Source organism: Rhinolophus ferrumequinum, chromosome 19 (genome assembly GCF_004115265.2).
Source record: "Rhinolophus ferrumequinum isolate MPI-CBG mRhiFer1 chromosome 19, mRhiFer1_v1.p, whole genome shotgun sequence".
Taxonomy (NCBI): Eukaryota; Metazoa; Chordata; class Mammalia; order Chiroptera; family Rhinolophidae; genus Rhinolophus; species Rhinolophus ferrumequinum.
Window position 1 is genome coordinate 49,080,920 of NC_046302.1, and position 16,350 is coordinate 49,097,269.

At 40.6% G+C, this 16,350-nt stretch overlaps 1 protein-coding gene across 6 annotated transcripts in view; it reads left to right on the plus strand.

Moving 5' to 3' along the window:
• CDH20 (cadherin 20) overlaps nt 1–16,350 on the plus strand; it is a 183,810-nt gene that overhangs the window by 15,010 nt on the left and 152,450 nt on the right. Inside the window, exon 2 of one of the 6 annotated variants that reach the window (XM_033087787.1) lies at nt 10,264–10,347. The exons of the other annotated variants lie outside the window; for them this stretch is intronic. The gene's annotated coding sequence lies outside the window, so the exon portion shown is untranslated. The remainder of the gene's footprint in view (nt 1–10,263; nt 10,348–16,350) is intronic. 6 annotated transcript variants of the gene reach the window in all.

The following is a 16,350-nucleotide window of genomic DNA, read 5'->3' on the forward strand; positions in this document are numbered from 1 at the left end:
GAGGGGAGCTTTCCTTGACCAGAAAACCCTACCATATGACCCCAAACTAACAGCAAGGGAGTTTGGGAAATGTAGTCTTCCTGTGTGCCCAGGAAGAGGAAATTGGACTCTCATTGGCATCTGGTCAGTCTCTGACACAGCTCCCAATTTTTTCTTCTCTACCAACAAGCATCTTGGTGCTTAGGTGAACTCATCTGGTTCAGTGGCATTGGGGATGGGGAATGGGGGTAGGAGAGCACCAAATAATTCTCAGCAATTCCATTTTAGGTATAACATGAAATGCAGAGGAGGGGATGGGAGGGGAGGAAAGAAGAGGGAGCGATCTGGTGTCTCTTCTTTTAGAGACATTAATCCTATCGGATCAGGGCCCCAAAATTGTGACCTCATTTAACCTTAATTACTTCCTTATTCCAAATACAGTCACAATGGAGGTCAGGGCTTCAACATGGTGATTTACGGGGGACACAGATATTCAGTCCGTAGCAATGACATTGCAACCAATAAAGCTTATTAGTTAATGTATTTGTCACATTTAGATTGACGGAGGCTCTAAGGAATCCCTAAGTGCTGTTTGAATCCCGAGTTTAAGTGACCTTCCCAGTGCTGAGGACCCCTTGCCATTGTTCTCGCTGGCACTGTGCCAGTGGCGTGCCCCCACCCTCCCCCTTCTCCCTGCCAGAGTGCTTCTGTGTTGCATAAATGGCACTGCATTTCACGTTGGTTAGCAATGTCTACTGCTGTCTAGTCTTCATAAATATCCAAAGCATCTAGGTTTTTCTCTCCATTCTGCTGCTATGCTCTGGCCCTTGTCATTTTTGTTTAAATTCCTAGCATAAACTTATTGGTGGTATCTAAGCCTCCATTCTCTTCTCCTACCACAACACTTAACTTTCTAACAAGACTGTACTCTCTTCAATTAGCCCCTTGGTTCTAGGACTGAATCCCAGGGGTCCTGAGTTGATAGTCAGGTAGTTATGCAGATGGAGGTGGATGTGCACGATTCCTTCTTCAATCCAAAGGACCATAGGTGCATGACTGGAGCTTGTTGTGCATTGGCAAGAGAAAGGGTGCCAGTGAGGGCTCAAGGTCATTACTGTAAACGGTATGTAGGGTAAGATCTGCTAACGGCTATATGAAAAACACCAAATGTCAGTGGTTTAACACAATGATAGTCTATGTCTTGCTTACATCACAGTTAAGATTCATGTCAGGTGGTCCTTCTGAGTATTTTTCCTCTAAACAGTGTCCCAGAAATTCAGGCTGAGACATCTTGTGGCTCTCCCTCCCCTAGGGGCAGAAAGCTTAACTCAAAGTGGGCAGAGGAGCAATGATGAAAAGTGTGGAGGATCTTTCAGAATGTTGTATAGTTAGTAATGAAAATGGTGTATATCACTTCCAACAGGCTTTCCTTGAACAGAACCCTACCATATGACCCCAAACTAACGGCAAGGAAGTCTGGGAAATGTAGTCTTCCTGTGAGCCCAGGAAGAGGAAATTGGCATCCAGTCAGTCTCTGATAGAGCTCCCAATTTTTTCCTCTCTAAGCACCAAAAAGCCTCTTGGTGCTTAGGTGAACTCATCTGGTTCAGTGGCATTGGGGATGAGGAATGGGGATGGGAGAGCACCAAATAATTCTCAGCAATTCCATTTTAGGTATAACGTGAAATGCAAACTCCCCAACAAAGGCCAGGAGATCTAACACAGCTGTACTGTATAATGAATGGTTACGTGCATTTCCTCAGGAGTCAGACAATCTGGGTACAGCTGATGCTGCTGGTCGCAGGGTTACACACTGGGAACCACTGTCTCTAACCCATCCCACTCTCTATGGATGTGGCTGTCACTCTCCCCGTCTGATGACTGGCTGCTATAGCACTGGTTGGAGGCTTGGCTACCAGACGCTGGAGTCTGGCTTCAAATCACTGTTCCTGATTCTTCCTGAGCAAGTTACTTAAATTCCTGGACAAGTTACACACTCTAAGTTCACTCATTTGAAAAGTGGGAGTTATAATGATGATCTCAAAAGAATTACATTTGATTATCTATATAAAGCATTTTGCACCTTCTCTAGCACATAGGACACACAATAAATGCTGACTACATATACCAGAAGAAGATAAGGACTGTGTGTAGTTTGCCTCTGTATCACCTCTATCAAACAAAAAACTCACTGCAAAATCAAATTTTTTTTAAAACTTAGATGCTGTGAGGTAGTTTAAAAAGCAGCAGGTTTGCCTAAATCTATGTACAAGCTGTGTGACTTTGGCCAAGTAACTTCACATCTTTCTTTAAAATATATTCCTATTTCCTACGTCACAAGATTGACGTCCTGAGATAACACGTAGAAGCATCTAGCACAGTTCCTGTGACACCGTAGGTACTGGATGCATGTTGAGTAGCAGTTCCTCTCAAAATGGTTTTACAATGGAAAGTAATTTTTCAAACCATGCAAAAGAGAAAAGCTATCTTATTAAAACATGTTTTAAGAGAATAAATGGTTATAGTTTCAAGTACATGCTTATTAGGGTGATTTTTTTTTTTTTATCTTTGACCTGCATCACCCCCAACCCTTCTCTATTGAGCAGATGACTCCATTCAAATGATAATCACTGTGCAAAAACTCAACACCTCTTCATTCAGGAATATACAGTGCACATCTCAATAAACCATAATGAACTGAGGATGTGAAAAATAGCTAGATAAACAGGCCCCTCTCTCCAGCTGTCATGTCTGTTTGTAACAGTACCGGTATTTCGTTGTAAAAGATGCTAATTTCAATCTGAGCTGTGCTGGTGTTGAGAGGCGCATAAAAGGAATTCTTGATTATCTGTATCCGTACCTGTGGTCCCTGGGGATTCGCTCAGAAACTTCAGATCATGTAAGGCAAGAGGGCTGTGATAAAATATGCATCAGTGAAGTTTCACTATTTATGATAAGAAAGAAATGGAAAGTCTTGCCCTCTATGGTAACTATTTGTGTCTGGTACATCTCTTTTTACTGTTTCTGGAGGCTTTATAAATGACACTTGTACTAATTATGACACCATTCTGCATGTACCTAGACCACCATCTCGCTTCTGTAACTGTTCTGTCAAATTTCTGGAAGTTTATCAAAATACTGTTTCAACAATGATAATTTTCCCAATCTAAATATGAGAAAGAATAATGACCTGAGCTGCAGGATCACATTAGCTGCCTCTCAGAGTTAAACAAACACTAATTACTGCTTATTAGTATTGGCATGGCTACAGAGGAGAAAAGGGAGGTCGAAGTTCTCAAAGACACAGCACACATTGTGGGAGGAGAGGGGTGAAGGGGTGAAATCAGGGCGGCCGCTATCTTTAGTTGAGAATGGGCCATTCTTTATTTTAAAATTGTGTTCTTCCTATTTGCAGGGCAGAGGGGTGTTGCAGTGACCTTCTCTTTTATATTAAATCCTGGTAATACTAGATGATTAGGGTGGAGGTGTTTCATATTCTTACTTGGCAAAATTTAAAGTTAGCAACTCTGTTTTGACCAGTCCTTGAAATCTCAAAATCTGGAAACCACTTGGACTCTTCCCTGTAACATCCCAGAACAAAATCCGTGGGTGGTTGAAGGCTTCCTCACCATTTCGTAAGGTATCTGTTCCATCTGTGGAACCTCTCATTCATAAAATGTACTCATTTTATTGATCCAAAATCTGTCTTCATACATTTGCAACCCTCTTTTGTTTCCTCTAGTGCTGCGTAAAATAATTTCCATTCCTTTTGTTGTAATAGCTCTTCAAATATGTAAAGAAGGCAGCATGGTCTCCCCGTTTGCCTCCGCGCTAGTAGCTTCTCCTCCATGGTTGCCTGACTAGCAGTTGCTCCCTCACTTCCAATCACCCCCATGATGTGCGCCCCTGCAAAAGACGGGTCTGCTACATCAATTCCCAACTTAGAAACATTCACTTAACTGCCGAGAGAACAAAGCCCAAAGATTTTAGGCTGGCATTAGCTTCTCCACCATCTGCTTCCAAACAAGCTTTCTCTTTCTCCCCCCACAATATTCTCTCGTGTACAACACACATACCTACATACCCTTCTCTCCATTCTTATAATTTTCTCACCCTGGACCTTCTTTTCATCTAAGTGCTGATTTCTATCTTAAGTGTGACTACTCTCCAAGGCCCATCTCCTTCACCAAACCTTCTCAAAGCCACAGATCGGTAGTCACTTCTCCATCCCCTAGATTCTTATAAAATGGACTTTATATTGCAATACCAGCACTAATGATTTATTTAACTGTGTGCCCGTTGGTTTCAATAGGACATTATGAGATCTGTACTTGCACAGACAGCCTTACTTGCTTTGGAATACCCTATCGTGTCTACCATAGTGCTTTGTACGTAGTGGAATGTTCAGTACAATTTTGTTCAGTTGAATTAAATGCTCACAACCTATCAAATGCCCGTCGATCAGGATTGCCCCAGTTGGCCAACCCCAGCGCCCACTGAGATTTCTTGAACCCACACTGTCCAATACTGTAACTACTAGCCACATGTGGCTATTCCATTTTAAGCGCACATGAATGAAAGTGAAATAAAAGTAAACCTCGGCTCATGAGTCTCACTAGCTGCATTTCCAGGGCTCATTCGTCGCATGTGGCTGGTGACTACCTCCCCGGATAACACAGACAGGGACCATTCCGTCGCTGCAGGCAGCGCTTTGGAGAGCGCAGGTCTAGACCCTACTACAGCAGCAGCAGCAGCTGCCCCACTGTGCAATTAGCCGCATCGCACTGTTGGCACATAGCATGCAGGCTTCTGGTTAATGAGAATCCCCACGTCTTTTGTGAATGAACAGCTTTTAAGCTAGACTTCCCTCATACCGCACGTAATTACTTTGGGAGATCTAAAGGTAATCCACCACCACCCCCCACGCCCCAGTAAACCCTAGTACATTTTATCTTTTCTATTTTTAGCTGTCTGTCCAGCTTATCAAGAGCTTTACGCTTTAATTCTGGCCTGTTTTGAGTTGTCCTATCCTAGGCGTGAGTGACCTACATACACCTTTCTAAGTACCTCGTCTGACTTCACATTAGTTGTTGATAAAAACATTGTCTATATATAGGGTGGCGATATAATTTGCCATCCGATCCAGGACACGTTGTAGAGTGAAGTAGAATGCTCTAGAAATGATGCTGAGACACTGAGTGGGGCAGCCTGAGGCTGCGCAGGACGGACGGGCCCTGTCCCACCCACGATCACACCCAGGACTGCGGCCCCGTCACAAAGGACATCCTCAAGGGGAAAACTGCGCGAGTGTTCAAAAGTCTGCTCGAGTGTCGACTAAGTTTCATCCAGTCGTGGACCCTACGACTCCACTGAATTCATGAGGCTATCACGAGGAATGAAGTATCTTAAGCCCAAATCATCTGCCCGTTTCCAGCATTCAACAATTAAACCAACACAGAATCCTTTTTCAGAAAAAGAAGAAAACATAATACAAATGAAAATAAAACATATATACACTAGATAAATTGGAGCAGGATAAATGAATGTACAGGATTTGGATAGAGTATTTTCCTCATTGTTATATGAGGAGTCCAGACATTCACCGAGAACAGCCTTGTATGGGACCGGCTAACAAAGACTTGAGGCTCCATTTTAAGATTCAAACAAAAGAAAAGAACATATGTAGCAATTTTGCTTGGAAAGTTATTCAACATGTATTACTTTCTTTAAAAGTGTCAGTTTGGAGGAAATCTTCAGTTTAGAGCAGTCATTAACTATTACTTGCCTTTCACCTACGGCAAAATCCTGGTCAAATCCTAATCCATAGAACACCGTGCCCTGTGTTTTAAAAAAGGAAAGACAAAAACAAGTGTGGATGCTTTAAAAATGGAAAAGGTGATGAAGCCCTGCCAAATCCACATAAAAGTAAAATGAAATAGAGATTTATGTGGAGGTCTGTTTTCATGGATTTTATATAGAAAAATATGAAAAAAATTGGGGCAAAAATTGGACAAAAAGTCCCATAAATTAATGTTGCTGAAAGTCAAATAAAGGCCATAACGTAAGACTGAAGGGAAGAGATGAAAGAATAATATGAGACGATCCTGGGGGAAGGAACCAAGTTCTGGTTCCACGTCTAGCCAACCCCCACACCTTGGTCAAGCCCTTCTCCATCTCCACACTTGTTTCCTCCTTCATTCAGGAAACAATTCTTGACTCCTGAGTGACCCGGCAGAAGTAAACAGTGGCCCCACCCCTCAAAGTCTACACGGACAGACTTGAACCCAAGAATTCTCAAGGTTTAAAATTCTGTAATGCTACATCTAAGTTTAGAAGTAAATACTTAAGGCTTCTTGTACCCGTGGAAAATATAGTTCTCATTTATAATTAAAATAAAAATTTTTTGGAGTTGTCACTTATTTTTTGGATCTCCACAATGTATAGTAAGTGTATACAATCCATCTTTTCTACTTTTAAGACATTTTTTAGGGTACTACATAATATTATTCCACGTAAGTCTTCCACTTATTTTTCTTTCATGTTTTCGTCACATAGATTATTTTTCCTTAAACTTGAAATCAAATACTTACAATGAGGTGTTTATAAGTGAAATATTACTTCAACAAAATCTTGCTTCTATTGACCTATAACAATACTAAAATGAAGATTATATTATTGCTCAAGAAAATACTTATTTTCTCTGCAGCCTAGATAAATAGGGAAAAACAACTTTCTAATCTATTATTTGTGAGTTAAACATGTGTTATCATTTTATTTCTGTCCTTATTTTCATTCCCAAGCTAATATAGTAGCAATTCACAGGCAGTTAAGAAACCCAATTTGATCAATTTTCCAAGTCCCTCATTAGGATAATTCTTAAGGCAGGTGGCCTTCAGTTAGTTTGGCAGACAGCTCTGGCTAATGTTTTAATGATCCCTAGTGAGGAAAACAAAAACGAGAAAAAAGATAAGGTGGAGGGAGATTTACAACGGTGAGGATGAACTAGATCAGGCGGGAGACAGAGTACAAAACCACTAATTAACTCTCCTCATTGAAACATCTGCAAGCTCAAAGGAGACACCCCAGTACCTCTGTAGTGCCGATAAGTCCTTTAAGTATTTGCTACAAAGAGTATTCCCTAATCGTATATCCCAGACATGTAGGAACCTGTCAAACAGCCCAGCTAATAGTACTATTACAATATCGAATTTTAGAAGTTGTAACTATACCAAAATATTTGTCATGAAACAAATGGAAGGAACATCATCTCTTGCAACAGCCTTCTGACTGTTCTCTCCACGTCGGTCTTGCCTCTCTGCTGTCTAGTTTACATACAACAGACAGAATACTCTCCAAGAATAAACTCGATTATATCACTCTTTTGCTTAAAACCCTCTAAAGGCTTCCTCTTGCAATGAGAATAAAATGCAAAAATCTTTACTGTGGCAAATAAACCCGATATGATCTGTCTCCTGACCACTTACACTTCCAGCGGCATGAGTTAGAAACCCCACTATCATAGCATAAACAACGTAACACTCAAAGCAAGAGATGTAAGCACTTTACTCTTAACCAAGTAAAAGGCTTATTATTTTTGTCCCATGTAACAGTCTCAAGGCTGAAGGCTGGTACAGCTGCTCAACACAGTCGCTAAGGAACCAATTCTCTCTGGCCTCCTGCTCTGCCCTCCTGAGCGTGTGGCTTTTGTCCTCATAGATGCAATATGGCTGCTCTAGCTCCAGGCATCGTGTCTGTATTCCAAGCAGTAAGGAAGAGAAACAGCAAAAGCTGAAAGGACTGCATGCCAGCTGAGTCTGTGACTTCTAATCAGGAAAAGAATAATTTTCCCCAAATCTCCACCTAGTAGTTATCATCTCACCGTTCAGCACAAGGCTACAGCAGCATGAGAAAATCGAGTTTGTGGTCTTCACTTCCTAACCGCACTGCTCCATTCTCCATGCTTCAGCCATCCTAGCCTCTCTGTCCCTCAAACACTCCTTCCTTATTCCCATCTCTTCCTCTTAGCGCTTATGGTTCCCTTTGCCTGAACTTTCTTTCAGATGGCTGCATGGATCACGCCTTCACATTATTCAGACCTCGGCACAGACGTCCACTCCAACAGACAGCTTTATCTGATCCCTCTGTCATCGCCTCCATCCCATCTCCAGTCTCCCTCTAACATCTTGATATTTGAAATATCTTATTGTTTCTGTTGATGGGCTCACTGTCTACCTGCATTAGAACATAACCTCATACTAACAAGGTTTCCCTGATTTTCTCTGCCTCATCAGGGCCATGAACAGTTCCTAGAGCGGGGCAGGTGCTGAGTTAATAGCAGGATTGGGACTTATGGAGTGGATAAATCGTTTTCCTGACCTATCCTCAATTTTTAACGCTTCTCTTCACTGCATGCTTATTCACTCATCTTTGACAATGAAATGAGTGATAGCTTAATAGTGCTTGATTCTATTTGAACTTTTCATTACATTTCATGTTTTCTTAAATTTCTGTATTGCTTAGTTGGCCATTGTAAACATGACTTTCTTGGTCATCAAATGTACTTGAGGAAATGATTTCTAATTGTTTGGTATATGCATTGGAGTCCTGCATCATTTATAAGCCTCTAATTTTAAATATTATAACTATTTGTGCCATGAATAATTTTTTTCACATTTTCTGAGTGACTTTCTGTATTCTAGAGACTATTATGCAAAATAGGTCTTGCACCCTTCTTTCTTAAAGTCCAAGAATATACAATAAACACCTCTTCACACATATCTCTAGATCCCTTATGAAATAAACAAAGCATATTCAATATTTCACATTCTATTATTAGACAAATCTCTAAGTCTTTGAATACAAATATTTTTGACTGTCTGATTTTTGTTCCTGATTTAAACTTGGTGTATATAGTAAATGAACTTGATGTAACTTTCCTGTTCCACCTCCTTTTTGCATCCCTCCATGATACATTCTGCAGAATACTACAGAGGGGCTCAATTTTCCTTATCCCAATGATTTAACATTTATTATGGCTCAAAGCTTCTACAGATTTTTCTTTTTTGCAGAGATGTTTTTCCTTATATTCATTTGTCCCACTGCTGGGACAAAAAACTAGGAGACATGGTGGGAGGGGAGAAAGAAAGAGTAGGGAGAGAGAGAGAGAGAGAGAGAGAGAGAGAGAGAGAGAGAGAGAGAGAGAAAGTGAGAGAGAGAGAGAAAGGAAGGAAGGAAGGAGGGAAGGAAGGAAGGAAGAAAGAAAGGAAAAGAGAGGAAGAAATGTACCAAGCTTAGAAACCTTTTACCCTTTCCCTCATGGGCATGAACGAATACTTTCATTTTTCACTTCACTCTAACTTCCCTGAATGAGGAGCACGCATTATCTGGGTAAAGTAGAAGTAAAAATAGTGCTTAACCAAGACATGTCCTCCCTGAGAAGCCCGAGGCATGCATGGTACATTAAAAGAAATCATCCAATTGTCCATCCCTGAGGTTTCTTTCTAAAGGAGAGTTAAACATTCATGAAAACAAAGGCTGCTCCTTACAGGTTAACCAAACCTGACCTTACTGGCCTTGAGTTCTAGTCACTGGTGATCATGCACCATCCGTCATTACAGCTATTTTCTGGCAGCCCCGACTGCAGGGTGTCCCTGCCAATGCCCTGGGCTTAGCATCAAGCGTTGTCTCCATCCCTGTGCACAGAAAGGCAGCAGACACAGGCAGCTGCCCCTGGAGCAAGATAAACTCTTCCTGCCTCTTGTGGAATAATCGTTATCAATGCCCCAAAGAAAGAGTGGCTGTCAAGTTTTAGGGTGTGCAAGGATCGCCGGAGAGCTTGTTGAAAATGCGATCATTTTTCCTTTTCACTCTACTTTCACGGAATAAAGGTGGCAGCATAGATTATCTGGGTGACGTAGGAGTAAAAATATTGCTCAACTAAGAAGTAAAAATAGTGCTAAACTAAGACTGGTTATTTGATAGATGGGATGCAGAACCTGGGAACCTGCATTCAGCAAACTCCTCAGGTGGTTTCGATGGAGATGATCTGTAGGCGACACTTGGAGAAAAGATGCCCCAAACTATTTAAATGGACAAAAGGGAGGGGCATGGGTCAGGCCTTGACAATTATGTCATTGTCCAAAATTGACAATAATAGATATGAGATTGCTGAATACAGGGAGGAAGAAAGAGAAAGAAAAAGCATGCATGTATGAATGAATAACTGAATGAGTGAATGAATGAATGAATGAACGAACGAATGGTTTTATTCTCTAACATTTACAGAGGGAATACAAACTGAAAGAAACAAACCCTGGCCTAGAAGTGCTAGTCTCTTGAATGATGTACGAGCAGCCACCACCCCCAGTGGTAAGTGTGTGACGGGGTGGTGCGGGGCAGGTGGCAGGGGAGGGTCGGGCTGAGATTTACTGAGCACCTAGGCTTTGCCCAGCACTGTGAAGACAGGTGCCTACATGCTCTGCCTGGTGGCACTGAGTCAAGCCTCAGAGGGGAGATGGCACTAGAAGAATAAATAAGAATTTACCTGGGGCCTAACGGGGAACGTTACAGGAAGAAGGAACAGCGAGGGCCAACGCACAGCCAGGCAAAAGGACCCAACACTGTTCCACGTCTGCTTGCCCCAGGCTGGGCACAGGGAGTAAATGGGGGGAGACCATTTCCTTAAATTGCCATCTAAACCATGAATGTGTTTCTACACCCAAACTTTCTCTTATGGGTCAGCTGTAATTTGCAGAAATCACACCACGTTTGCCACACTCGTGTGAGCGATGGAGAAGCCGCCATGGCTTCTGCCGCAGAATTTTCAAGCGAGTGCGCATGCTCAGTCTCCACCTGGGTCCGCGGCACTGGGTCATTAGATGGACGATTTGATTAGCATTCAGACAGACTATTTCTCTGGCTGTCACTAACAAGCCCTGCATGGTGACTCCAAGTATTTCAATTAGTTTGCAAAAGCAAATTCCACTCTCTTTCCCCATTGCTTCATGGTTACCTCTCCTCTCAGTTAAAAGCATGCTGCAAGGTGCTAGTTCCAGAAGCTTGGAGAAGGAGCGAAGGAGGAGAAGGTAAAGGTGTGCACTCAAGGACGTCCCCCACGCCACATCTAACAGATTACAGTGTTGTCACAGCTGTACACTTGAATGACATTTTAAAACAAGGGGATAAATTGTCTTTCTATAAGGTTTATTTTCTATCGGTGCCTTTATTTCTACTTTTCTGTTGGTTCACTACTTGATTTTTGTTTATGAATTTTATCATCTAAGTCAATTGGCCTCTTGAAATAGGTATATACACAGGGATATTGAGCTAAGAACAGAAAATAATAATTAAAAAAATACACCTGTCTGATCAGTCACTCACTGGGTATAGTAATCAAACCAGGAGAAGAATCACAGGTCACATAAGTGCCAGTTAGAGCCATTCCCTGACCAGGTAAATGTAGCAATTGCAAGTACGCGTTCATCAGCATTTATAGCAATTTGACAGAGAAATATTTTTGTCTATTGAATCTAAAAACAAATTTTAAATTTGGGCTTGCAGTGTCTTTTTTTTTCCATTTTGTTTTTCTGTCAGGTCACTTTTATTGTATTTTATAAAAGCATCAGAACATAACAGATTAGAAAATAAAACAAGCCAATCTCTCAGCACAGATGGTTTGATGTCTTGATCTACGATAATCCTTAGAACTGCAATAATTACAATATTAATTTACAGTTGCACAGAGATTTATGTTTTTCAAACATTCCCTTGGTAGCATTCTCTTGAAAGCAACCTTGCTAATTACTAATCTCCATGTTACAGAAGAAGAAATTCATCTCTAGAGAGGTTAGCGAATTATCCAAAGGTCACATAGCAAGTCCGAGGCAGCCTTAGGAGCAGGGCCCAGAGCCCCTTACTCCAAGAAAGGTTTCCTCTCTCCTACCATGACTCAAAACTATCACTTAAAAAAATGAAATTTCAGAAAAATCTACCAACATTAGGAAGAAATATTTTTAAAATTTTCTAAGGCATGGTTCAATGTAATATTTTAAAATTATTTTCTGTTTATGGATCATTTTAATGTCAGCTGATGCATTAAGAATTCATAACTCACACACCTCTCCTCCTATTATATAGAAGTAAAAAAAAACCAGAGGCTTAAAAATATAAGTATTATTTATCAACAGCCGAGACTAGATAGGTGTTAGGTCTCTGGGCCCACGGTCCTTTCCACTTGTAAATACTGCCTCTCATTAATTTATTCAACACGTATTTACTGAATGCCTACTGGGCACGAAGTTGTTAATAATACAAACAAACAAAAATCCCAGCCTCTTGTAGTTTACACTCAGTGGAGACAGACATAGATAATAAATATAAAAAGTAAGTAAATTAAACATGCACGATGCAGATAAAAAGAGAAGGAAGGGAAGCATGAGAGTGAGCATAGCTACGATTTGAAGTAACTGAGGTACCAGCACGAGTGGTCTTTGCTCAAATATAAAGGTCTACATTATATATGTAAACATGTCATTTATTTATTCCGAGTTTCTCAGGATAATGATGAAAGTGTTTTAGGAGTAAAATCATAGTTCAGTGACCTTCGCAGAAGGCAAAGCCTTTGAGACAAGAGACTTCGAAGATTTAACTGCCCTGGAGAAGTCCTGTGTCCTGTTCTTACCATCTTCACGATGCAGGGGACAGAAATGAAAGAGCGCATGCATCTTTTAGGATTAATTAATGAGTGTTTATCCTGCTCCCCTGAAGTTCCCAGATCTGTGCTTGAATTGGGAAGAAAACATAAAGAAGATATTTGGCCCTGTCTTTGGGGAGTTTACAACCTAGCTTGGGTGATAAAAAAAGAACATACTTAAAATCTCCCAAGAGCCACGTGGGATGAAGGTAAAGCAGTAGTGATTGTAAGATGGAGCAGGGCTTCCAGGCACGTTGAGAGGCTGCTTACAGAAGCCTGGGGTGAGTCTCTTTACTGGGCAGTGTACTTTCTGTGCAATCCCAAAATTCTCCTAAGGAACTCCACCCTCCATCAAATAATAATGTGACAAGCATACTGTGTATATACCATCCTTTCCATTGTAGCTAATGTATAAGGGGGAGAGAGAATTTCTCAAGAAGAACTAAGACTAAGAAAAGATGAATATGAGACAGCTGAAAAATTAAAACAAAGCCTTCCTTTAATGAGCGCGTGATATTGTTTTAATTAACAGATGAAAAGGCAAGCTTTAATACATTTGAACTCTTTTTAAATGAACTCTTTTTCACTGAAGAGTGTAAATCTTATATATTCAAGTGGCTTCAAGGGGTGCTTATTTTCTGGGCTTTTGCTACATGTCAGAGAGAATAATGACTTATTGTGGATTTCTGAAGAAGGTCTATAAAATTTTATTTATTTGTTTATTTTTTTAAGAAATTTCCATTTTTTTAAAGATTTTTTTATTGGGGAAGGGGAACAGGACTTTATTGGGGAACAGTGTGTACTTCCAGGACTTTTTTTCCAAGTCAAGTTGTTGTCCTTTCAATCTTAGTTGTGGAGGGTGCCGTTCAGCTTCAAGTTGCTGTCCTTTCAGTCTTAGTTGTGGAGGGCGCAGCTCAGCTCCAGGTCCAGTTGCCGTTGCTAGTTGCATGGGGCGCAGCCCACCATCCCTTGGATGGGAGTCGAACTAGCAACCTTGTGGTTGAGAGGACGCGCTCCAACCAACTGAGCAATCTGGGAGCTCATCAGCAACTCAGCTCAAGGTGCCCTGTTCAATCTTAGTTGCAGGGGACGGAGCCCACCATCCCTTGCTGGAGTCAAGGACTCGAACTGCCAACCTTGTGGTTGAGAGCCCACTGGCCCATGTGGGAATCGAACTGGCAGCCTTCGGAGTTAGGAGCATGGAGCTCCAACCGCCTGAGCCACCGGGCCGGCCCAAAATTTTATTTTATCTTACTTAAAACAAGAGTCAAGGAATTGATCGCACGGGATGATAGGTAGTAACAGCCTTTTATTACATCAGCGTTGCTAGATTACAGAGGAGGAATCGGCCTTCTATGGCGTATAACTTCATGACCCAAATGAAATGACTCCTCCCCTGGGTGATTCTTTATATTGTTGTTGCTTTTTTAAAAAAAAATAGACAGAAGAAGGAGAACAAAGTATTAGTAAAGCTCACTTGCATACAATGCAGTGCTGCTGAGATCCTTCAGTGTAGTGAGATTGTGTTCCAGTGGCTTAGCACTGAACATTTCATCCTAACAATGACCATCTCCACAATTAATTTAAATTAAAACATCTTCAATTATATTTGAGACACATTATCTATTAGGCAAAACAATATAAAATAAAAACAAAAACATGATAAAGCTATGGCTACAGGAATGCTTGGGGAACGAGTCATTGTAAACAGCTAAGCCTAGAGTTGAGGTTTTCTATCTTTAATCTTTAGGCATCTAAACTATTTTCATTATTTTACTTTGGCTAGAAATCCCATTTTCTGAACTAGAAAAAGCCTGTGCTTCCAGAGTATTTTGTCTCCATTCTCAGGGCATACAACCTCCTCTCTAGAAATTCCTTCTTTTCACATCTGTCTGCCGCCCCAGTAGATAACACATGCACGCATCGGGAGCAGGAAGTGTGTTTCATCCACCTGTGCTTTGCACAGCGGAGGTGATCAGTGACCTCTGTGCAATGAGTCAGCGGTGCCCTCACCACGGCCACTGCAGAGCCTTCAAAGAGCCGCTGTCAGTGAAGAGTCAGGGTATCCGTTACGATTATCCGTTACTATCCGTTACTGGAACACAGATTCCTTCTGGTTCTACTCAGGATTGCAGGACTGCTGCCTCTATGCTAACTGGTCCCAGACGCTGTGGGTTTTCAATCCTTATTCCAAGTTTTGGAGATCTAGCTATTTCTAATCTGCAGGGAAAACAGACCACCACACTTTTTTTTCCAGATAACTTGGCATAGAAATACATTCCCAGTGGTAGTCCCAGGAGTAAAAAGGGTCCAGTGAGTAAAACTATAAGCTCTAATGAAAGAATTGTGTGAACTCTCTCCTGACAGCTCAGAAATGCAACAACCCCTACCCCCGGCTTTTTTAAATTTATCTTTTGGTTCTCAAATATGTATCAGAGGGATGAGGTCATTGATTGTATAGTTGCGATATTACATTTTCCAAACCTAAAACGCTTGTAGCTCTAGCAAGTTTACAGATTCCTGGAAATCGAGTCCCTTAGCAGGTAATATTTTCATGGAACCTGTGGATTCTATCAACTTCAAATAGTAAAAGTCACATTTCAGTGAGACACAATGCTTGGCCCCCCACTAGATATCACGAGTCTTCAGTCTTCTTACAAAATGGAATTGACCTTCCAGGATTTACGTGTTTAAAATTTTAAAGTATTTAAAACTCCTTAGGTAAAAATTTTGGGGAGAAATATTCATTTTATTGTTATATTTATAACTTAAAAAAAGATAACACTACTGGTAACATTGCACATTTTAAGCCTCTTACACTATTCATGCGCATTATTTAATTTGATCCTCATGGTGGTCATTCATCAATATAGGCTATTGTGAAATCTTTATCAATTAATCTGTGATACTAAATTCTCAAATTTCACTTGCTTCTAAGGCTGGCCTCCTGAATTCTCTTTTCCTAGATATTATTAATTTCTTCTGTAAATGTCAGGGGCCAGAGAAAAATAAACCCACATTGTGCCAGTTGGTGTGAAGCAAGGAATCTAAACCAATATCATTAGTACAGTATGTGTGGTAAGCACTACAAATACTGAGGGTGCTTTTTAAAGTTGGAAGGAAGGGGCTTCTGCTTCCTCCATGGCTTTCTTTTGACCATTTTAAATTTCCTTAGACTTTATTAAAGTGTATTAGTAATGTCATCAAAAAAATGTGATGTTTAGAATATGAATGTGGCATTATTTCTCTAAGATATACATTAAATAACTGGACATGCCCATAAATTCTTCTGGTTTTTCATTAATAGGTATTTAATATTTTAAAGAATAACAGGTGACATAAGTTACAAAAATAATGGGATTTGCACTTCTTAATTTTTTTAATGTAAGATTAGTTTATAGTAAGTAGACAGCATCTCTGATTTGGGCACGCCTTAATTATTTGATAACATTTGTTACACAGCTTATTCTAGAAAAATCTGAGCACTACTTAAAGATTTATAATGTTGCTGCACACGTACAACACACACACACACACAACTTTTCATAATTCCTTTTGCTAATTTCATTTCCAATAGTGAAACAAAGTGGAGAGGGTATACCAAAATTTCTTCTTGCACAGCTGTATTTCACCTAAAAATTGTCTATTAACTGTTACTTTATACAATGCTAAATTACTGT